This window comes from Dasypus novemcinctus, chromosome 9, assembly GCF_030445035.2.
Source record: "Dasypus novemcinctus isolate mDasNov1 chromosome 9, mDasNov1.1.hap2, whole genome shotgun sequence".
Taxonomy (NCBI): domain Eukaryota; kingdom Metazoa; phylum Chordata; class Mammalia; order Cingulata; family Dasypodidae; genus Dasypus; species Dasypus novemcinctus.
The window spans coordinates 47318827-47344713 of record NC_080681.1 but is presented as its reverse complement, the minus strand read 5'-3'; positions in this window follow the sequence as shown (position 1 = coordinate 47344713).

The window sequence follows — 25887 nt, the reverse complement described above, 5'->3', positions numbered from 1 at the left end:
TAAATCACAGGACTAAAGCTTTCAGCTTGTAAAACTCACCAAGGTAAGTCATGGCAATCTCAGTGTCATTTGGTTTTCTGTTATATAAATTGAATTTTTAAAAAGGAATGTAGATTTCATTCCCTTAAAAGAGCTATACAAGAGTTAGTTATTATTTCATTATGCAAACATGAAACAAAAAACTCTATTAATTTGCAACAATAAAAGACAATTTTCTCATAATACTAAGTCTTCCAGGTTTCACTTTTTTCTTAATAAGTTTTATCATCTGTTTAAATTGAAATTTAAATACCCAGATAATAGATGCATTTTTCTGTTTTAAAAATAACTTGTACACATGTGTGTGCTATTTACAAAGAGTTAAAAAATGTGTTGAAAATAATGATAATAAAAGAAGCCACAATATGGCATTCTGATCATGTATATTTCAATCAAAATATTTTAAACAACATGCTAACAGTATTAATCTAGACTTTCTAAATAGTGATTTTCACTTACTTTATTATAAGTCCATGGTATACTTATCAAAAGCATGTTTCTAACAATTATAACATTTACAAAGAATTAAGAGATCTATTGAATAATCAAAGTGCACCCTCAGACTCATTTGTGAATGGCTTCACTCATAACCAACATCCATGCCCTGGAAAGCAAGCAAGATTTTTCCTGCAATGTCTAACACAAACTATGGCACTTAAATAAATGATCACATTTGAAAATGTAAATGTACTTCCCCCAAGGAAAGATCAAACAGAACTCTTGTTTAATTCATGTTATGAATATTCTTTTCAGTTCAAATGGTCTTTCAAGATGTTTTCCTGCTGAAATTCATATATCACATATACATAAACATATGTGAGTGTGAAAAACTATGTTGGAGAATTTTTACCTTTGCAAGTCCTTTAATGAGAGTCAGAGAACAGCATCAGGAAGAAGCAAAACCCCTGAAATGTGAGACTCATTTGAGTGAAAACCTCTCTTACACACTTCATTTGTAGAATTATGCTGAACAGCTTAAATTCCTCAGGTGCCACTTAGAGTTTAGGCTTATTGAGATGCATCTTGGACCACAAAATTCCCTTTTTCTTTCTCTCAGGTTCACTACTGCTGTGTTTTTATTCTGAAGGTCATGGATTGGTTCTGACAAGAAAGTAAAACCCTATAGTTTTCATGAAACGACTGATTGCCAGTGCTGTCAAATGTCTAAGTTTACTCATACTGAAGATATTTGTGAGATGACAAATATTCTGCAGGAGAATTCCTCCAGATACATAACATTAGCTCAAAATTTTAAAATTTATCTTCCTATTTAGATGACCAATAGTTCTTTCTTTGACTTGAATTTTGTTGATTAATAGGTCTAGATAAAACAGTAGTAAGCCTGTGTGATAATTTTTAAGTATAAATTCACCAGAACAAACTACTCAGTCAGTATAAAATACGGTGCTGGCCAAGCAAAAGAAAGACAAAACTTTTGTAGATCAAAACGTGAAAAATACAATTACTTATTTATAGCTTGTCAGGTGTATTCCCACAACTCGTTTTGTTTCTGTTTGCTACAACTTCAGAAACCTTTTGAAATACTACCACCAAACCAACAATTTTCTTGCATCTTAGTTATGTTCAAGACTTAAAACTCTTTAAGTTTTATTTTAAACTGTCAAAAAATTCCATAGAAATTCCAGAAATATTATTGATTTGGCTTTATAAGTTAAATCTTTGTTGATGTATTTGGAGACATGGCAACTCGTTATTTTAATAAAGTGGATTTCTTGTGCTATTATAAAATCGTATTTGTTTTTAAAACACTAAAAATCTCATTGCTAAATGCAGTATTTTAGTCTCTAATACGTAAAAGTTTATTCAAATCTGAACTAACATTTGTAACATATTTTGATTATTCTTGCTATTGATATCAACATTTTGCTTAGTCAAAGTATATTTTTTGGTATTAATTTGTTTCTATAAATGTGTGAGTTACTAAAGGCACCACTTGATTTTTCTTTCCATTTCATTATTCACTACTTTCAATGCCTAATACAGACGATTCTATACATTTGGAACTTCAGAATGTTTTTTGAGCATATTTGTCCCTTGGTTTATTTTCTTTCTGTAACACACCCCCTCCCCAAAAAAATCCTGTATTTAAAATAAGCATGTTTGAATCATTGACAAATCCTCTTGTATCTCTGCAAGTAAAACAAACAAAGAGCTTACTTTGGTTGTATCATTATGCAGTGACACAGATGAAATGTAATAGGAGACATTTCAAAGAGTAACCTTGAAATTGCACATTTGTGCAATGTAAATTTCGACATTGCACAATGTAAATGTTTTTCTCATAGTAAAAGGTGTAACTTGCCCATCATATTCGAACTGGCACTGTGGCTCCAGCACTTCTTTCAGCACATTAAATGTGCATTGGCATCTATGCGCTTACTTGTTTTAATACTTAATCTCAATTAGGACAGTTTAATACCATTTAGTGCAAAAATAAGGAACTATTTTATTATGGTGTATTTAGAATGCCAAATACAAAAAGAAAAAGAAATAAATCTGTTGCTGCATTTCAAATTCTTTAACTAGAAAAATAACTAGTATGTAATTTTAAATAGTAAAAAATTACCTATTTGAAAAGGTAGATTTCCAGAATTCATAAAATAAAACTCACACTAAATAGATGGCTTCTAATTTTAAGAATCTGATAATTACTAATGGGTAAAAATTATAATCCTGACATAAAATTTGTATGGTTTACATTTTCTATTTAAATATTCTATTGCAATTAAATATACACAGTTGCTATGAAAATATAATAAGTCACTCATACAAAACCTTGCTAATATATGTTTGACATCTTTTGGATCTCTCTCTCTAAGCTAAGCTCAGCATATACATGCACTATCTTCCCCCCTGCATGGGACATGACTCCTGGGGATAAGCCTCTCTGGTACTGAGGGATTACAACTAAACACAAACTATCAATGAATTTTGAAAAACACCTTGACCAAAGGGGAGAAATATTAAGTACAATTGAATTTTTATGGCTAAGAGATATCAAAGTGAGTTGGGAGGTTATTCCAGAGGTTACACTTATGCACGTCTCAGCAGGATCTCATTTACTGCCATAGTAAATAGTGCCTCAAACCATATTGCTCCTGAAAGCTTTAGAGGCACCCAGACAGTAAAGGCAGGGCAGACAATCTCAGGGATTTGTCACCCTGCCAGTGGCCTTGACTTCTAAATATATACTAACCAATGGAACAGAGTTAGATCCATTTATAATTTCCCTACACATGGCTCTTTTGCCCCTTTTATTTGAACCTATAATTAGCACTATGCTCATTAAATATGTGTCCCAGAGACTTAAATCTTCAGTCTGTTCATAAGCTGACTGAGCCCTAAATCTCAGAAGAATTGCAACAACCACTCTCCAGTTCATTGGACTCATCCAGGACAACTAATAAGTGGATCATGATGGATTATGTCCATCCCAGGATGAAGAGTATCTGCAACTGCAAGCAATACAGTTCCATCCATGGGCTTCATGGGATATAAGCCCCCTCTCAATCAGAGGCTGTGTAGGCATCACCATCCCCAAATCCTCAAGATTAAAGAATGAACAAACATTAAGAAGGGAAAGAAACTATGAACTAAAGTAGACTTATTATTATTCTAGCAAAAGAAGAATTAGTATCATTGATATAAAGATAGTGGCCAGCAGAGATTCTAAGGGAAAGGAGGGAAAGAATAGGAACATGGGGGCATTTTTGGGACATTGAAATTTTCCTGCATGACATTGCAATGACAAAACAGACCATTATACATTTTGTCATAACCTAGAAAATTGTGCAGGACAAAGTATACACTATAATGTAAAATGTAGTCCTCCGTTAGCACAATGGTTCAAAATGTGTTCATCAATTGTAACATATGTACCACATTAATGAGAGTTGTTAATGTGGAATAGTGTGGGAGGGGGAAGGGCTGGAGTATATGGGAATACCCTATATTTTTTATGTAATATTTATGTAATCTAAAGCTTCTTTTAAAAATGTATTTAAAAAAAGATAATATCTTGGATTTTTAAAAAATTCACAATTGCCACATCATTATATTAAGATAGATGTAAACAAATGTTTTGGTTTATACTGTTAAGTTAAATATATTTAATTAATTTTATATATTACATTTCAAAGAATGAGTAGAAACATGGAAAGATAAATGCCATAATTGAATAAAATCAAATTATGCAAAATAAAGATTTTGTAATACTTATACATAAATATGTGTAGATTGGTGGTTGTCAAGGAACTGAATGAGGGAGGAACTGTTTAATGAATATGGAATTTTATTTGGGGATAATGAAATTGTTTTGAAAGTCTATAGTGGTAATGGTTGCACAACATTGTGAATGCACTAGATGCCACTGAATTGTTCACATTAAAATGTTGAATTTTATATTATATGTATTTCATCTCAGTTGTAGGAAAATAGAAGAATTGACTTGAAAATTGCTCATGCTTACAGGCTCTCAAATCCAGCCACCACTTGAATAAGCCCAAGCTAGCCTATTAAATGATGAAGGACAGTGGCCCCATCACCATTGTCACCCAGACCAACAGCCAGTAAATCTCCAGGAAGCAGAACCAATTAGCTGACTGACAGCTGGCTGCAGATCTATGAGTTAGCCCAGCCAAGATCAGCAGAAGAACTGCCCAGATCAAACTGCCAAATCATGGGCAAATAAACGGTTGTTTAAAAATCCCAATAAAATTAATCAGGACCCATTAATTATTTGTTAAACTATATCTTAACGAATGTGGGCAGGTTCTATAATTTGATTCTCCACAGGACTTATTATAATACATGGTCAAATGCCTTTCAGGGTTAAACGAACTGGTAATAAATTAAAAGGAGCTCCTTATATTTCAGTGGCTATTGAAACTTATGGTAAAAACAACTCCTCAGCTAAAGCTAGATGATAAAACTAATATAACAATTCCTTCAATGAATAAAAAGCTCTCTTAGACTAAATAAAAAGAATCCCCTTCTTTTAATACCATTATTATTCTTAATTGACCACAATAATTCATTGCTTTGTTATGTGATAGAGCCTAAAATTCAATGTCACACCAGAGCCAGTTTTCTTTATGTTTTCATATCCTTTTTACTAAGTCCAGCTATTGGACACAAAGTGTAAAGTTCAAAACAAAATAATTTAGACAAAGAAATCTACAGATCTTTTTCCAAGTTTCCATATTATATCTCAATAACCTACTGTCAAGAAAATGGCAAATAATAAATAGACATCTTCTACAGAGGTGAAAATTGCCACGTCTATTTATTCTCCCCTTTTATAGATTACTTTCCCCTTATAACAAAATAAAATTGAATCTTTGTCAAGAAGTCTTAGGGAATGATTATTTGACCATGGACTGAGTCATTAAAAGATAACACAGCTATACTTAAATAAGTAATCACCAACATTGAAAATGATGAGAATTTATCTTGATAAAAGTTTCTGAAGATTATTTGTAGCCATAGGAAAAGAATACTAAACTGTTCAATATGGTATGTAGACCAAGCAAAACTTAGCTCTTACTAGTAAAATAGAGAATCTTGATTTTATTAAATTTGCTGCACTTAAAATTCCTGCAAATATCATTTTTTAATTCCCCAGTGAAAATCTTTGTGGTCAATATCATATGTTCACACATGCAAATGGATTCTAACATCACTTCCTTCATTATAATTATTTTCTTTTTCCAAAAGAAATGATATAAACTCATGTTCCCCAATAAAAATTATTGTATTAATAATAGAAAGTGAATGTGGTAATTTCCTGTACATCTTAAATTGCCTGTGATGCCACATTTTCCAGATGTCTTGGAAATTAAAAATAAGTACATTTTCCTATGTATACATTTAACTTTGACCCAAGATAGCAACCATTCAGCTCATTTATGTTTCTTTCATTTCCTGTGACCTTGATTTCAGCATGGATCTCTAACTCACAGTAGTTATGCTCTAAATTTAAAGTATGAATTTTTACATTATATTCAAGAATAAAAGTTCAAAAATGTTTAAAAATTTTTTAAACTTTATTTGAATTTCAAAAATAAAATAAGGAACAAAAGGTAGACTAACAAATTATGGGTTACTTGAAAAAATCCTGTCCAGACACATTTATCTGATTTAATACTAAAAACAAACCTATTTTTTCCAGTATTCAAAATAAAAAAGAATAAATGATCACAGATTGGCTAAATGACAGACCAAGATCTTGTTAAGGAAGAAAATGATAAAACCATGCTTGATCATATTCACATTTCATAAAACTAAATCCCATATTCTTTTTTTAAACCTTAGCCTTGACACAGAACTTGCCTTTGCTGCTAAATTATTGCAATATTACTGACATTATAGTCTATAGGTTGCATTAGGCATATTTTCCCCATGTATCACCATTTTCTTAATAACTTGTGTAGCAGTTTGATATTATTGACAAATTCTAAAAAGAAATATTGGATTATGTTTGTAAACTGATCTTTTCCTATGGGCATATAAGATTATATTGGTTTCAGAGGTTTACTTGATTAAATTAAGTAATCAAGTAAACCTTTCTGTCAGTAGGTCATTGAGTCCTCACCCTTTGGTGGGCGGGGACTCGCAAATAAAAGGAATAGTAAAAGATGGAGTTGGAGGGATCCTTAATGTGGGGGTTTTTGATGTTGAAGTTTTAATGTTGGAGTCTGATGCTGAAGACTTAAGTTGGAGCCCTGGGAAGAATGGAACCCTAAGCCTGGAAAGAAGCAAGCCCTGGGAAGAGAGGAACCCAGGAAGCCTGAACCCTCTCACACGTCGGCAGCCATCTTCCTCCAACACATGAAAATAGACATTGGTGATAGAAGTAACTTATGCTCTACCACCTGGTATCTGTAAGCTCCTACCCCAAATAAATAGCCTTTATAAAAAACTGTCTGGTATTTTGCATTAGCACCCTTTAGGCTGACTAATACAGAATTTGGAACTGAGGAGTGGGGAAGTACTTTCGCAATTTCCAAAATGCTGGAATGGTTTTATAAATGGGTAAGGGTTTTGTTTTTTTTTTTTGGAGGAATTGTGAGACACAATTCCAAGCCTCTTGAAATCAAGCTCCCAGATAAAAGTGTCCCATTGGAGGACTTAACTAAACTTTGAACTGTTAAAATAAGATTGAAGATGCAGTTATCTAGGAAACAATTGTGGAAAGTCTTACTGTCTGAAGGCCTGGACCCCTGTTTCCTGCATGGTAAACCAACAATGTTTTTGAGAGAGCTATATGAACAAAACCACTGTCAGCCTGGAATAAAAAGGACATGGAAAGGAGAGATTGAAGGAGAAACAACTTTCAGAGGAAAAACATGGAAGTTGAGATGTGGAATTAAGACTTCACTTTGGGCAAAGAGAGGAACCCCACCCGTGTGTTCAGAGAGGTTGAGTTTGCACCATCAGTTGAAAAGGGTAGATGTTTCCACCTGATGTTCTGGGAGAGTTTTGCTGCCCCAGGGTACAGAGAGGGTGAAATACATTCCCCAAGAATTAGGGTGGTTAAGGTCAGTATCCCACAGTTCTGAGATGGGTGGACCTGTCCCCCAAAGTTTAGGGAATGCCAGGTGGTCAACTTATTGCTCTGAGAGGGTTGAGCCTGTATGCCAAAGGTTAGGGGCAGTGTTGTCTTCACATCACTGTACAAGGGGTGTTAAGACTCCAACCCAAAGACTGGGTAAGGTGTGGCAATCACCCCAACATTTTTGGAGGGAGACGTCTGGAGCTTCATCAACACCCACATGGTTGATGAGGGTGGAACCAGAAAAGGCCATTGGGCCAGCCTGTGGAAAGAGTGGGTTCCCATAAAGCCAAGGATAAAAAACCATCTTCTTAATAATGACTCTCAGACTTTGAAAATGAACAGATGTTTCCCTGCAGGTGTACTGAAATGTAGAAAAACCATAACTCATGTTTCCCTCCCAATTTCTCCTTATCATAATGAAAATGTTTATCATTCTATATTATCATTTCTATATTGGAAACAGATGAATTGTTTTGTAAATTCCAGAGGTGTCTAGCAGGCAGGGCTTTGCCCCAAGACAAACTATAGTTCTTTAAATTGATTGTGATATGATTTAGTACTTGCATTGTAACTGATTTAAGGTGCTTTTTTTTTTTAAATATTGTAATGCATTTTTCAACTTCAGAAGGTGGAGTATAGCAGTTTGATATTATTGATGAATTCCAAAAAGAAATATTGGATTATGTTTGTAAACTTACCCTTTCCTTTGGGCATATTAGATTATATTGGAGTCAGATGTGTACTTTTTAAGTAACCAGGTAAACCTCTTCTGCCAATATGGAGTTGATCCCCCACCTTTGACTCACAGATAAAAGGCATGACAAAGAACAGAGTTAGAGGGTTTTTGATGTTGACGTTTTCATGTTGGAGTTTGATGCAAAGCCTTAAGCTGGAGAACCAGGAAGAGAGGAGCCCTAAGCCTGGAAAGCAAGCCCTGGGATGAGAGGAGTCCAGGAAGCCTGAGCGCTCACAGATATCAGCAGCCATCTTGCTCCAACACGTGAAAATGGACTTTGGTGAGGGAAATAACTTATGCTTTATGGCCTGGTATCTGTAAGCTCCTTCCACAAACAAATATCCTTTATAAAAACCAACCAATTTCTGATATTATGCATCTGCACCCCTTTGGCTGACTAATACAGTAGGTATGCCCTGGCACTTGCAGATGGCAGGTCTTCTGCCTCATTGTTCATGAAAAGTGCTACCACCCCAGTTTTTTCAGATGGTTGGGTGATTGCAGATATCTTAGTCACCATTCCAATGTTTGATGAGGATGGAACCATCATCCCAGTATTTGGGGAAAGCAACAATTTCAGTAAAATTCTTAAAATGTAAAATTCCTCTTATATTGGAGTATTTATGGTACTTTCAATTCCTTTGGCTTATTGTTAATTAGAGAATAATGGTGAATTTTCATAGCAAGTCTTGATAAATTGAACATTTGGAAGGAACTTCAAAACAAAATTATTTATATCAGCATTGGTTTGATATAACTATAATAAGAGCCACATATGTGATTTCAATTTTTTAAAAAACTTTTTTAAACATTAAAAAAGCTAAAAAAAAGGGAAAATAATATTAATAATATATTTTTAATTAACCAATTAAGCATGAAATCAATCTAAAAATTATATTTTAGGATCATATTTCCTACAATGTCTTCCAAATGTTGTGTGCATTTTACACTTACAGTACATCTAATTTGAACCCTAAATTTTCATTAGAAACGTTTAATATGTATCTAAAAATTCACACAATTCACACAGACTCAAGTGGTTCCAATCATACTTTAAAAATGCTTAAATTTTAAAATTTAAATTTAAATTAGTTAAAATGAAACAAATTTAAGAATTCAGTTGTTCATCTCTACTAGCCTTATTTCATGGGTCGCTGCTGTGTCTATAGAGCCATCTCTATTCCTCTGTATTCTTCTCCTGTGTGTTTACTTTCCAGGGCTCCAGCATTAAAACTCAAACATCAAATCTCCATTCTCTGTCAGCTCTGTGGTTTTTCTGTGAGTCCCTGCCCCCTACTGATGTGGCCCAATGAAATCCCTAATCATAATTTAATCAAGTAAAAGTGAAACCTTTGAATCCAATACAATCTAATATGCCCAGAACAGACCAGTTAAAAAAAATAATCCAAAATCTATTTTTGGAATTCATAAATAATGCCATACTGCCACACTCCACCCTCTGAATTCCAGAAAGACATTATGATATTTAAAAAACTTTAAATCAGTAACAATACTAAGTAAAAAATCACAACTCAGTTATAGTTTATAGAAATACAGTTTGTCTTGGGGCAAAATCCAGTCTGGCTGTAGACCTTGGAAATTTAAAGAACCATTGATCTGCTTTTGATATGCAAATGGACAAACAAAGGATAAAAACTTGCATTATAACAAGGAGAGATTGGGAGGGAAATATGAGTCATGGGTCCCCTACAGTTCCATCAATACTCAGGGCATAATTCCTTAGATGTCAAAGTCTGAGAGTCATTCTTTTTTTTTTTCATTAAAAAATTTGTTGAAATATATCATTCATACATGATCATACGTAAACAATATGTGTATAATAAAAGTTGTGAACTTACAAAACCAACATACATATCATCATACAAGTCTCCCATACATCACTCCACCACCAACACCTTGCATTGTTGTGAAACATTTGTTATAAATGAGAAAGTATTGTCAAAATTCTACTACCAGCTATAGCCAATATCTTACAATTTGTGTTTTTCCCCCAACATGCTTGACTACTAACACCCTGCATTAATAGTATATACTTCTTATAGTTGATGAGAAAATGTTCTCATATCCATTCTTTTTTTTTTTTTTTGAGCATTTATTTTTCATTCTTAAAATGATAGTTTCTTTTTCCTGGGGCCAAATGGGGACCCACCCTTTGAACAGGCTTGCCCAACAGCCATTTTATTGGTTCCACCCTCATCAAGCATCTCGGTGGCAACCACACTCTACACCTCACCGTCCAAGAGCCTTCAGGTGATGGCCACACTTTACCCAATCTTTGGGCTAGACTCTTAAACCCCCTAATAAAGTGAGGTGGAGACAACATTCTCCACAACCTTTGGCATGCAGGCCCGACCTTGTCAGAGCAATAAATTGATGACCTGGCTTTCCCTAATCCATGAGGGACAGGCCCACCCCTCTCAGACCTACGGGGTGGTGACCTTATTGCCTTAATCCTTGGGGAATGTGCTCTACCCTCTCTGTACCCTGGGGTGGCAAAACTCTCCCTGAACATTGGGCAGGAACATCCACCTTCTTCAACTTCTGAGACAAACTCACCCTCTCTGTACATAGGGATGGGGTTCCACTCTTGGCCCAAGATGATATCTTAATTCCAGATCTCAGCTTCCATGGTTTTTCTCTTAAAGTTGTTTCCCTTTCAATATTTCCCTTTCATGTCCCTTTTATTTCAGGTTGACAAAAACTTCATTCATACAGCTCTCTCAAAAACCTTGTTGGTTTAGCATGCAGGAAGCAGGGATCCAAGCCATCAGACAGTAAGACTTTCCACAAATCTTTTCTGATTTAAAAGTTCCAAGTTTAGTTAAGTCCTCAAATGGGGCACTTATCATCTGGGGACTTGATTTCCAGAGGCTTGGAATTTCTGGAGTCAGTTTCTGGTTTATTTGTGCCCAGTAATTCATTTCTCAGCTTATCTCTCTCATCTAGCATTTTTTTTTTGTTCTGTTCTTTTTTATTAATTACCTTTGTTTTTTTTTTTAAAGATACATAGCTCATCTAGTATTTTTCTATAATCTGCAAGAAGCTAAGCCACATTTCCCAAGTTTACTTTGGAAACTTATTTAGCTAAATGCCCAGACTCGCCATTTTTAAATTCAGTCTTTCACAAAACATCAGGAGTTAATATTGCTAATTTCTCTTCAACTTTAAAACACAGATCACCTTTCCTCCAGTTTTCAATAATAGTTTTATCACGTACTTCTAGGGCCTCATAAAAAGTCTCTTTATTGTCCATGTTCCTATCAACAATATCTTCAAAGCAATATAGGCCTTTTCCATCAAGCATCTCACTATTCCTCAAAAAAATACCCCTTAACCATTTATAAAACAATTCCAGCATTTTGGTAATTGCAATATCATTTCTCCATTCCTCAGCACCACGTAATGTATTAGTGAGCCAAAGGGGTGCTGATGTAAAATACCAGAAATCTGTTTGGTTTTATAAAGGGTATTTATTTGGGGTAGACACTTACAATTACCAGGCCATTAAGCATAAGTTACTTCCCTCACTGAAGTCTGTTGTCAGGTGTTGGAGCAAGAGGGCTGCCAACATCTGCAAGGATTCAGCCTTCCTCTTCCTCTCAAGACTCCATAGCCCCAGCTTCTTCCAATATCAACTCTAAGCTGGGTTAAATCTCATCTCTTTTCTGGGGCTTCTTTCTCTCCAGGCTCAGCTGCCCCACTCTCCCTGCAAGGCCAGCTATAAACTATAAGGGTAATAGCTCATCTCTCTTCCCAGGGCCTCTGCCGTGTCTAATGGAGGCTTCTCTCTTTCCTCATGTATCTGCTTCTCTGTGTATGTACACCCAGGGCTCCAGCATTAAAACTCCAACTAATTCCTCTGCCTTGTTTTCTCTGTGAGTCCCCACCCCTTTGGGCATTCTACTGATGTGGCCCAATTAAAGTCTTAATCATAATTTAATCAAGGAAAAGTGAAACCTCCAAATCCAATACAATCTAATACACTCAGGGGAACAGACCAGTTCACTGAAATAATCTAATATCTATTTTTGGAATTCATAAACAGTATCGAACAGCTACAGTGAGTATGGCATAGATGGAAGAAGCTATTTTAGCAGTTGCTATAAGTTGAAATAATTGAAGTATGGGTTAAAAGTCTGAACAGAATTTCAGGAACCTTTCTATGTGGAGTTCTGTATGATTCTCTCCTACTTAGTAATAATCACGTATAAATATTATTTAGCAAGGCAACAGGTATCAAAATACTGTTCATTTGAATGTACATCAGGCATTGATGTATTCATGTAGAACACCTGTTAATTTGTGTTACATAAAATACTACAAAAATTATTTTATGTGGGTCATTTTATTATCTGAAATAGTGCTATGGAAGTTGTGGTTGATAGACTAACATCAATCCTCAAACTTTTTTATACCAGTTCACAATTATATAAGTGTAATTTTAAAATTAATTTTATCTTTACAGTGTTCATAAAAGCATCAATCTGCTGATTGGAAAAACACCAAACAACGACAAAAAAAAAACCAAAATACTTGGTTCTTCACCACAGAAGGTTTGGAGTAAACTTGTCTGAAACCCTTCTTTTATTAAGCTTCCTATTTCATGGTTTTCTTTTGTGGCAATGCAGAAGAACCCTGGTGTCGCAGTGTGGGCTCGCCCGGAGGGCCACTGCAGGGGCCGTGTGGGCTCGGGCGGAGGGCTGCAACACACGGAGGGGCCTTCCGAGAAGGCGCTCCGGGGCCGGCAAGGTGCGGAGGACGCGCGGTAGGAAGAAGACTACCGGGGAGACCAGGATCTGTGCGCAAGTCTGATTTATTCAGGAAGTGCAGCGATTAATATAGGGAGAAGACGGGGGAGGGGCAGGGGGCGTGGCCGGGGGGGTGGCAGACGGCTGATAGGTTCGTGCAGGGGTGCATCACTGGTTGCGGGCAGAAGACGGGGTAGCCAGGGTTCTCGGGGCAGCGAGGCGGGGCTGTCATGGCGCGGCGGTGGCCCTCGGGGGAGAGGCGGGGTTAGGCCACCGAGGGGGAAGCGGGTGCAGCTGGGCAGAGGGGCGGGCAGTACGCCCGAACCCCAAGCAGAGGGCCTTAACGCCCGTTCCCGCCACCCGGGTCCGACTCGCACCGGCGCCTGGAGACGAGCCGACCCTTGCTGTCGCCGCGCTCCCACACGGTGCCACCCTACACCCTGGGATTATTGTTGGCAAATGTTATTGACAGTCAAATGTCCTGCCTCTTTTCCCATTAAAAGATAAGAAAATTTGGTGCCCAGATATATTCATTGACTGTCAAAGTTCCCCAAAAAGTGTAAGTTGTGCAACTAGTGCTTTTATTTTGGCCATGGAACAAGGCATTACAATTTATCTGTCTCTATAGCTGCCTTCCATGTAAACTAGGTCTTGTCAGGGTTAGTATAAAATCACTTTTGTGGCTATGTTTTGTTTTGTTGCTGTGGTTGTTGTGTTTGTGGTCATTTTTAGTTCCGATTTCCTTGGGATGATTCATCCTTGGCATTCTCTTCCTGCCAGCTTAAAGCTTTTAATTTGACCTGAATGTTTCGTTAGAAGTTTCTTTATTTTCAAATGAACATGTATATATGATATTCTACTGTTTAGCAAATTCAAGTCATTAAATATTAATTGAACATATTTTGGCAACACAATAGAGCTAAAAATGGCCTTTGCTTCAATAGAACTTGAAAGTGCCTTGAAAGTTAAAGCACAAGGACATGAAAAATGTAGGACCTTTCGTTCTAGTCAGGAAGGTAAGCCAAAACTGAAAAATTTAATTGTAGTACAAACATTCTCCTATAATATCAAACAACCTATGGCTTTTAAAAAATATACATAACAACATTACTTTAGCTTTGTGATTTATCACACAAAAAGTGCACACACAAACATAAGGGCATTAGAGCCTCAGGACAATTCTGAGATTTGGCAATGGAAACTACTATTACTTTTCTCAGGTAAATGAAAGAAATGAAGCTCAGAAAAACAGTTTATATAGGGTCATGTATCACTAATTACTATAATGGTGAAAACAACTAAGTACAATGAAGAGACGTAATTAATGGGATAATAAAGCTATAATGGGAAAGGAAGAAGTTGAAGGCTGCAAGATGAGTTTCATTTATGCAAGAAGAACCAGAAATACTTTATAACTGAAAAAGTGGTATCTGTCAAACAATATATTAGTTATTTTCCCAGGAAAATCTATAAATTATCAAGAGATATTTCATTCAACACTAAATGATTCATCCTTATTGTGCTAATTCTGTGGTGACAAAGACAAAGGAACGTGAGTGGAGATAGACACCTAATCATTCCTTCAGTCATTGAGGATTTGAGTGCCAATTAGAGATGAGGCATATGTTTTCTGCCCTCGTGGAACCAGCAGCCCAGTGGAACAAACAGATATTAATTACGTTATGCAATAAATGCGTGTGATATGAAGGAAGCAAGAGATGTCTTGAGAGACAACCATGTGCAGTGGGTGTGTGTGTGGGGGGGGGGAGTGTGTGCATGATTAGGAATTTGAAAACAGGCATTTTCTAGACAAGAGCTAAAGAAAGAGGACACTGCATATATTAAGGTCCTGAGTCCTGAGGGAGTAAAGAACTTGACACAGCCCAGGAACTTAACAAAAACAAACGTTACTAAAGCATTTGCAGTGAGAACCTGAATACAAATTCTAACCTTGCCAGTTAACACTCACCACAAATCTTGGCTTGCTACTTCTCTGCTTGCAACTCATCTTCCTCATAACTGGGATATTGATATCACACAGAGTTTTAGTAATGATTAAAAATATCATATCTAATGAGAAAAACTAATAGTAATCGCTAGATAAAAATTTGTGAATATAATATCAGTTGAGAGTGGTCTTAGTTACATCCTTAGGATTTTTTTTCCCACTTGTTAGTGATTGTGTGCTGGAACCTAAAACAACCAGTTAGCAAATATCGATCCTCCCATCTCCATGTTCTTCATCTTCTCTTACTGTGTTCAACAAGTTTGTCAATAAAATGATTTAAATATCCTATTTAAGGCATTTGAGGTAGAGTAATCAAGCAGTCTGTGTGTTCTGAGTACATTCCATATTTTGTGTACATACATATACTAGTTGCTGTAACTGAGTATACAGCATATATTTAAATAAAAGAATAAATTCCTTTATATATGAGCATATTTTATCTCCTTTTATCAAGTATAAGTGCAAATTAAAGCAACAACTTTTATTAGTTTCTGAAAGGTGTGAGATAAAGGACATTTATGAGTATGTGTGACACCAAATTGTATTCCTATAGCTATACAATCTATCCTCATTTATTTTCCAGTGATATAAAAAAAATCCTAGCTGACATCTTTGCCAACACGCTTACTAGCTCTCAGTTGCTGAATGTTCTGTACAATTCCACTTATAATTAATACAATCACTACACTTTATTGCCAGGAGGTCTGACTACAATATGTTATCTTAAAATGCTGAAAAGTCTAGACGACAGTGAACATTTTTTATGTCATTTCACATGTTTTGGGATGGCTAAGTATACTCAATTTTGAAGGTGTTTTGTTCTGTTTTGCTTGATTGTTTTTAGGAGGCACCAGGGATTGAACCCATGACCACGTACCTACAAAGCAGGCACTCAACCACTGAGCACACCTGCTCCTAAGGTGTTGTTTTGTTTTGTTTTGCCTTTCTGCCAAATGTTTCACTGGAAGTTGAGTTGCAGTTTTTGACTCTTCTTTTAAAACGTGTGTGATAAACAGTGATGAACAACAATGAACAATGTCTGCATTGACTTAAAGCATGAGAATTATGAGTTATCCAGTGAATGTCCAGAACATATTAGGGATGCGGACAATGTTGCTTTTAATGAATGACGGTATGAAAATATACACATATATGTATAGAGGTAAAGAAGGAAAATATTGTTTCATTCCATGTTAAAAATAATTTGCTCATCATTTTTCTCATGTCCACAACATTTTTCACAAGGGAATTAGTAACTTTTCACCTTTTTCTTTTGTCAGTTGCCTGGGAAAGAGAGGAATATTAAAAAAAAAAGCAACAACTATAAATTTTTACAGTATAATGAAAACGGGTACTAGGATTGTTCACAACAATGCCAATTCTCTTTCACATTCTGGGTATATGAAAAGATGGAATTCTCTATCCTCTCATTTTCAGATGTGACTATGTAATTTGCTTTGACCATCAAAATATGAACAAAAGAGAAATGTATACCATTTGCAGGTAGTCTAAAGAGGCCATGAGTACTTCATAGAATTCTCTGTTCTCTGGTAAATGACTGATAACATCTAATTTGTTGGGGTGCCATCAAACTCTGTCTTTGAGTAACCAGGTTGAGTAGAAACCCCCTGCTGACTCAGAATGGACAAATGCAATAATAGGAATAGTCCTTTGTTATTTCTAGCCAAAGAGATTGAGTGGTTTGTTACTGAAGCAAGGCCTAGCCAAGCCTAATTGATATACACCTACATTTAAAATTCCTCTCTGTCATTATCTAGCTCTTATATTTTAAATATTATTAAACAATTTTAACTTAATTTAAAATGTTAATATTTTCAAATAATGATTTCAAATTCTATTAACTGAGCTTACTCCAGGTAATATCTTGAGTGCTTTACATACATTAGATAATTTATTGTTTTCGATATCTATAATAGCTAGGTACTGTTAACTCCATTTTACAGAAGAGAAAATTAGAGGTCAACATAGTTTATGTAAAATGCTTCAATTCTAACAGTCAATGAGTAGAACAGCTGAGTATTAATCCAGATATGTGTAACTTCAAACCTGGTGCTTTAAATCATACTTGTGTTCTATACATTTTCTGAATGGACTTTCAATCATCTGTAAAAACAAACATAAAATTCTTTTCTCAGAGTGATTTTAATGAAGGCTGAAAGGGATAATAGTGTGGGCAAATGTTCAGATACAGAATTAACTCAGTAAATTAAAATTTTCCCTTTTATTTTCTCCTAAATAGAAGATCAAGTTTGTTGTCAAAGATAATCTGAAGGAGAGAAAAAAAAATGAAAGAGATATAACAAGTGTAATTATGTACTGGAGATCATTTTAAAGGTATATCTTCGTTATTTCCCCAATTTTAATTATATAAGCTCTTTTTATGTATATTGGGAAATATGACTGATGACTAGCAATTACTACATTCTGCAAGAGTATATTTCTTCATCATATTAACTGAAAGTGAATATAGTTTTTTTACATACTTATAAGAAATAAGAGAAACATCTTTATGTGGCATATTTCCAATGTCTCAATTTTTATAAAGGGGGAGTGAATTTAACATTGTACTCTTTGCATTTAAAAATTCATTTGAAAAACTTCAAGATGAAGAAGAAGGGAACTGAACAGTAACCAAGGTTTATTCTTCCCTTTTCTTTGATTTACCAATCAATGATTTAAATCTCTGCAGTTAACCTATCTCAAAAAAAAAAAAAACACAAAAAAACAAAAGCAAAACTCTTACACTAGACTCTAAAACAAAATGGCTGAAGAACTTTGGAAAGGAAAGTCAGAAACATTTGGAATAAACTCAGGAAAGTTATTTCAATCTAAACTAATTAATATCAAAGTTCATTATTAAAAATTGGACACCTGGAACAGCTAAAAAAACTCACAGACATACCATGAAATACTATTCAGCAATAAAAAAGGAAAAACCCATAGATATAAGGAACTAATTTGAATCGATTTCCAAAGAATTAGATGCCAAGAGGGAAAAAAAGCTTATCTCTAAAGGTTACATACTGCATATTTACAATTATAAAACATTTAAAAAATGAAAAACATTTTGAACTGGCAAATAAATTTGCGTTTGCCATGGTTTAGGGTTGAAAGAGGTGGGAATGGTAAGGAGGTGGGTGTGATTATAAAAGAGCAACACAAAGGATGGTTGGGAAGATGGAACTGTTTTGTATTTTGAATATAGTGGTGGATCCATGAAAATATGGATATAATAAAATTGTATAGAAGTAAATATACACACATGCACAGAGACACAAAAAAATGAGTAAAAATGAAGATGGGAAGAATTGAGCAAGATCACCTATCAGTCATATTAATATGAGTATCCTGGTTGTGATATTGTACAGCAGTTTTGTAAGATGTTAGAACACAAAGAAACTACATAAAGGATATGTCAGAATCTCGCTGTATTGTTTATTTTTAATTGAGATGAAATTCGCATAGGATGCATTTAACCATTTTAAAATGTACAATTTAGTGTTGTTTAGTACTTTCAAAACGTTATGCAACCACTACCTCTCTCCCATACCCAGTAAGTAATCAATCATTCCCCTTCCATGTTCTTTCATCCATTGGGAACAAATAATCTGCTTTCTGTCTCCAAAGAGTTTCCTATTCTGAATATTTCATATAAAATAAAAAATAGAATATGTGACATTTTGTACCTTACTTCTTTCACTTAGCATAATGTTTTGAGATTCCTCTGACTAGTAGTATGAGTTGGTACTTTTTTCACTTTTATGGTTGAATAATGTTCCATTTTATGTATATACGACAATTTGGTTATTCATAAGATCCATTTGGGCTCTTATAGTGTTGTTATAAACAATCATGCACAGGCTTCTGTGTGGACATATATGTAATTTTCCCTTAAATATATACCTAAGAGTGAAATTGCAGAATCATATGGTAATTCTATGTTTAACCTTTTGAGGAACGACCAAACCATTTACTACAGCACTTACAACGTTTTATTCTCATCCACAGTGTATGCAGGTTCCAATTTCTCTACATTCCCTACAACAATTACTATTTTCCATTTGTGGTTCTCTTTCAATACAGTCATGTTCATGGATGTGAAATGGTATCTTATTGTAGCTTTGATTTGCATTTCATTAATGACCAATTACGTTAAACATCTGTTCATGTGCTTTTTGGCCATTTATAATGTCTTCTTCAGAGAAAAGTCTTTTCAAGTTTTTTTGGACATTTTTAATTGGATCATTTGTCTTTTGTTGTTTAGTAGTGAGGATTCTTTATATATTCTGGTTATAGAATTCTTTATATATTCTGGTTATAAAACCTTAGATATATGATTTCCAATATTTATTATGTAAGTTGTCTTTTTACTTCCCTGAAGATACCCTTTGCTGAACAAAAGTTTGTAATTTTTACAAAGTCCAAAATGTTTGTATTTTCTTTTGATTCTCATGAATTTGTTGCCAATTCTAGAAATCCATTACCAAATCCAAGATCACGAATCCTATGTTTTCTTCTGGTATTTTGTAGTTAAGCTCTTTGGTTAGGTATTAATCCATTCTGAGTTAATTTTTGTATTTGGAGTGAGGGAGGGGCCAAACCTCACTCTTTTGCAGTAGTCATCCAGTTATCCTAGCACCATTTGTTGAAGAGACTCTTTTTTCCTCATTAATTATATTGACACACTTACTGAAAATTAATTGGTCATAGATATATGGGTTCATTTGTGGACTCACACTTCTATTCCACAGGTCTATGTAACTATCCTTATGACAGTACCACATTGTTTTGATTGCTTTAACTTTATAGAAAGTTCTGAAATAGGGAAGTGCGAGTCTTCCAACTTTCCTCTTCTTTTTCCAATATAGCTTTGACTATTTGAGGTCCTTCAAAATTCCATATGAATTTGAGGATCAGCTTTTCCATTTCTGTACAAAAGTCCCCTGGAATTTTCATGAGGATTGCACTAAATTTGTAAATCACTTAGGATACTATTGGTATCATAATAATACTAAATGTTTTAAGCCAAAAAAATGTGAGGTCTTTCTATTTAATTGTCTACTTTAATTTCTGTTGGCAATGTTTTGTAGTTTTCAGTGTAAACAATTTTCACTTTCTTGGTTAAATTTAACACGAAGTATTTTATGCTTTTCAATGCTTTTGGAATTGAACATTTTTTCATAATTTTCTTTATAGATTATTCATTGCTGGTATATTGAAACACAAATGATTTTTGTTTGTTTGTTTTTTTTGTATCCTGCAACTTTGCTGATCTTGTTTTTATTATCTTTAAGGGTTTGTATGTGTATGTGTTTGTGCATTCTCTGAAGTTTCTGTATAAAGAATCATGTGCTCTGCAAATGGAGATAGTTTTATTTCTTCCATTCCAATGTGGATGCTTTTTTTTCTTTTTCTTGCCCAATTACTCTGGTTGGGACTTGCAACCCAATGTTGAGTAATGGTTCTGAAATCAAGCATTCCTCCTGACCTTTGGAGGAGAACTTTCAGTCTTTCACCATTGGGAATGATGATAGTTTGGGCTCTCATAAATGCCTTGTATCATGTTAAGGAGCTTTCCTTCTATTCATAATTTGCTGATTAATTTTTGTCATGAGAGATTTTTTAATTTTTTTCTAAAATATTTTGTCTATTGAGATAATCATGTTTTCCCCATATGTTCTATTAATATGGTGTATTACTTTTTTTATTTTGAGGAGGTCCCATCTATGTACTTTTTTTGTCTTTTTTTTTTAATGTTACATTAAAAAAATATGAGGTCCCCATATACCCCCCACCTTCCTCACCCCACTGCTCCCCCCATAACAACAACCTCCTCAATCTTCATGAAACATTCATTGCATTTGGTGACTACTCTCTGAGCACCGCTGCACCTCATGGTCAATGGTCCACATTATAGCGCACACTCTCCCACAGTCCACCCAGTGGGCCATGGGAGGACATACAATGTCCAGTAACTGTCCATGCAGCACCACCCAGGACAAACCAAGTCCCAAAAATGCCCCCACATCACATTTCTTCCTCCCACTCCCTACCCCCAGCAGCCACCATGGCCACTTTTTCTACACCAATGCCACATTTTCTTCCATTACTAATCACAATAGTTCATGAATAGAATATCAGTAAGTCCACTCTAATCCATACTTTATTCCTCCTTCCTGTGGATCTTAGAATGATTATGTCCACTCCACATCTATATCAAGACGGGGCTTAGATTCCACAAGGATGCTGGATGCAATTCTCCTGCTTTCAGTTGTAGGCACTCTTGACTCCCTAGTGTGGTGGTTGACCTTCTTCACCTCCATGTTAAAGGAGTGGGGTAAGTCCAATAAACCAGAGTGTAGGAGTTGCAAGTCTGTTGAGGCTCAGGGCCTGACTATCACATGGTCGGTTCAGAGATTCAGGTCCCCTGGGTATACATTAAACCCCAACACCAACTACAGTTCTGGTAAAAGTAACAGGAAATACTTGTGGACTAAATAGGTTGATTTTCTTATGTTGAAATATTCTTGCTTTCTTTGGATGAATCCCACTTGGCTAGAGTGTATAATCATTTTAATCTTTTGTTGGATTCACTTTTCTAGTATTTGATTTGAATTTTGCATTAATATTCATGTGGGATGTTATCAGATAATTTTCTTTTCTTAACTTTTGTCTGTTTTTGATATTTGGAAAGTGGTGACCTCACAGAATATATTGGTAAGTGTCACTCCTCTCTCTGTTTTTTGTTTGTTTGTTTTGTTTTGTTTTGTTTTTAGTTACTTAGGCCAGTAAAAAGAATTTATTTGGGAAATGTGGGAAAGAACAGAGCTTGCTGAGAAATGGGAGAGACAGCCTCTCTTATTTTTGAAAGAATTTGAACGGGATTGGTTTCGAATACTTCTTTAAGTGTTTGGTAGAATTTGTCAGGGACATCATCTGGTCCTGGATTCTCTATCTGGAGAAGTATTTGGCTATTGATTCAATTTTTAAATGTGTTATGGGTCTGTTAAAATTTTCTATTTTTTCGTGAGTCACTTTTGATAATTTGTGTCTTTAGGAATTTTCCATATCATCTAGATTATATAATTTTTAGAGTATAATTGTTCATAGTATTCTTCAATAATCTTTTTAATTTCTGTAAGATCAATAGTAATAGTAATGTCACATTTTCACTTCTGATTTTAGTTATTTGTGATTTCTACTTTCTTTTTAGCCAATATAACTAAAAATTTCTCAGTTTTGTCAATCTTTACAAAGAACCATCTTTTGGTTTCTTTGATTCTCTCTATTGTTTTCCTATTGTCTGTTTTCTTTTTCTCAATTGTAATCTTTATTATTTCACTACTTCTACAGACTTTGGGTTTAGTTTCCTCATTTTAGTTCCTTAAGATGTAAAAAAAATTGTTGATCTGAGGCCTTTTACTTGTTTTAATGTTAGCATTTACAGCTATATATTTCTTATGAGCCCTACTTTCATTACATTCCATAGCTTCCATATGCTTTTCATTTAAATTTGTCTCAAGGTATTTTTTAGTTTCTCTAGTGATTTCTTCACTGGTCCATTAATTGCTTAAGAGTGTGTTGATTAGTTTCCATGTATTTGTTTTATTTTATTTTTAAAAATTTTTAAATTTTTGTCTTTTTTTAAATATACATAAATCACACACAAAAAAAAGTTGCATTAAAAAAATATAAGAGGTTCCCATATACCCCACAACCCACCCCCCTCCTCCCACATAAACAACCTCTTTCATCAGTGTGGCACATTCATTGCATTTGGGGAATACATTTTGGAGCACTGCTAGACCACATGGATTATAGTTTCCATTGTAGTTTACACTCTCTGCCAGTCCATTCAGTGGGTTAAGGCAGGATATATAATGTCCTGCATCTGTCCCTGAAAAATCATTCAGGGCAAGTCCAAGTCCCCAAAATGCCCCCACTTCACACCTCTTCTTCCCACTCCCTGGCCTCAGCAACAGTGGCCACTGTCTTCACATCAATGATACAATTTTTTCCATTGTTAGAGTCACAATGGTTCTATAGTAGAATACCACTAAGTCCACTCTAATCCATATTTTATTCCTCCATCCTGTGGACCCTGGGATGGTAATGTCCACTCCACCTCTAAATTGAGAGTGGGTTTAGATCCCACATGGCTGATGGATGGGATTATCCTGCCTGCAGTTGTAGGCACTCTCAGTTACCTGGTGTGGTAGTTGACCATCCTGGCCTCCCTGTTAGCTGACCTTGGTAAGTCCAATGAACTGGAGAGAAGATGTTGCACCTCTACTGAGGCTCAGGGCCCAGCTGACACATGGCCAGTCCAGAGATTCAAGTGTCCTGAGTATACACCAACCCCAGCACCAACCACAAGTTCAGTAAAAGTGACAGAAGAGGCATGTATAGAAAGGTCACATCTGAGACCAACTCCGTCACACTCAGGAGCACAAGTTTCCCTGTATTTGTGAATTTTCCAGTTTTCCTTCTAATATTTTTTTCTAGCTTCACTAAGCTGTTGGAGAAGATACTTCGCATGATTTAATTTTTTAAATAAATTAATAATTGTTTTGTGGTTAACATATTGTCTGTTATGGAAAATGTCCCATATAACATTTTAGAAGAATGTGCATTTTGCTTTTGTTTGATGGAATGTCCTGTATATCCTATCAGCCATATCAGGTTTCTATTGTTGTTCCTTTTTGATCTTCAGCCCAGATGTTCTGTCCTTAAGTGAAATGGGTTACTTAAGTATCCAACTGAGGTGGATTAAATTAGGTATCCAGTTTAGATGTGTTCTGGGTTTTGATCCACATTTCTGTGGTGTGATCTCATTGTAAATAGGATCTCTTGAAGATGTTACTTTACCTGAGATATGGCCCAATTAAATGAATCCAGGCCTCAATCTAGATTACTGGTATCCTTTATAAGATGAAGAAATTCAAACATAGAAAGAGAAAACCATGGAGAGGAGCCAAAGTCAGACATCAATGGAAACCAGAAGAGAAATGGAGTGGATGGGGATGACACTCTGGATTTTAAGGAGCCTGGTGAAGCCAATGAGAGAGAGGTACTCCATGTTGCAGTTCTAAGTGGCAGCCTTCCCAGCACATACATCATACCTGAGTTCTCTAAATAGGTCAGTAATGAGAAGCCATCCACCAGCAAAAGTGAGAACAGCTAGTAGTAGGACCTGCAGAACCCCTACAACAATAGTGACATTGAGAAAATAACAGAAGACTCAGCTGTGACCACGTTTGAGGTCCTGAAGGCTCGATTCACAGAGCTTGAATGTCAGCTTTCTTATGGGCACTGGTACAAATGCCACATCTGCATGGACTCATACTCAATCCTAATACCCATCCAGTGTTTCTGTGTGCTCTTCAAGGAGTGCTAACTGAACACCTGGGTATCAAGAAGCTCTGCCCTCAATGCAAGATGATCACAGCATCCAGAGATCTGTGGAAGATCTATGTATGAGTAGTTACCTCAGACAGAACTTGCCTCAGCAGCTGTCCCCAGCCTCTGTGACAGTGACCGTTGGCCCTTGTACATACTTTTACATAGGTTCCCCATGTACATATACACACATACTCTCTATCTCTCTCTTTATCTCTCTCACATGCACACATACATGACACACAGGACACTGGAGCTAGAGGAGAGACTAAGGCCCAGACACTGTCTACTGGCTCTCATAAAGTTTGGGAACCTTATCTATTTCAGGCTCTATTCCTAGACTGGGGTGGGAACATGGGGAGGGGTACCAGGGGGTTAAGGCTCCTAAGTTCCAGCTACTAGACTGACAGATGGACAGACAGACATGCAAACACTAGACTGAAGCACATGTAATAGACTGTGTGTGCTTACAATGTTGTGTGAAATGGGACAAGTCCTTGCCCTCTACCCTGTCCCCTTCACTTTTGTTTCTATGATTTTCTATTTCTTTCCAAGAATTATTAGTAGCAGTGCCTCCATCAGGGTTAGCTGGGGGCTTGACCCATCCACTTCTTAGAAGACTGCCTCTCCCTCTTCCTGTGGAGTCCCTTCCTTCTCACGTGTTTGGTGTTCAGTGATGTTTACTTTTCCTCCCAGACATGAGGAGCATGCCTCAAGGAAGATAATCATCTTCTTATTCTTAGGTCATACAGTCATTGTAAGGACTTTGGGGGGCGGGGGCAGGGAGGGTGGTCAGCAAATGGGAACTGAACAGAAGCAGGGGCTGAGATTAAGATTGGATGAAGGTGCTCTTAGCTTCACAGACTTCTACCTTCTGCTGAGAATGATTCCTGAGATTAGAGCTGATGTTCCCAGGAAAAAGTATTGTCTCTCTCATCCCTCATATGGACCACATGGTGTGATGCTATGTCTGTATATTCTATGCCAAGTCCTTGTCCTTTCCCTTTGTAAATAACATTTCACTTGGAGTAAACCAAATTAAACAGCTAAAAAAACTTCATTGGGGCTTGAACAAAAGCCAGTCCCTGCTGTGATTACTTATACAAAGTGTTTTTCAATAGTTAAATGAGAAGAAAATCATACAAAGGCTTGTGGAAATAGTTCACTTATCACAAGAAGTATCAGCATTCAAATGCATCACAGTCACTGTGAAATTATTCACCTGAACAGAGATGAAATGTTACAAATTCAGAAAAGTATAGAACCAGATCACTTGCTTGTCACTAGAAAAGCAAGAAACTGTAGAATAGCTTCTTTCAAATATTTCCCACAAGGATAA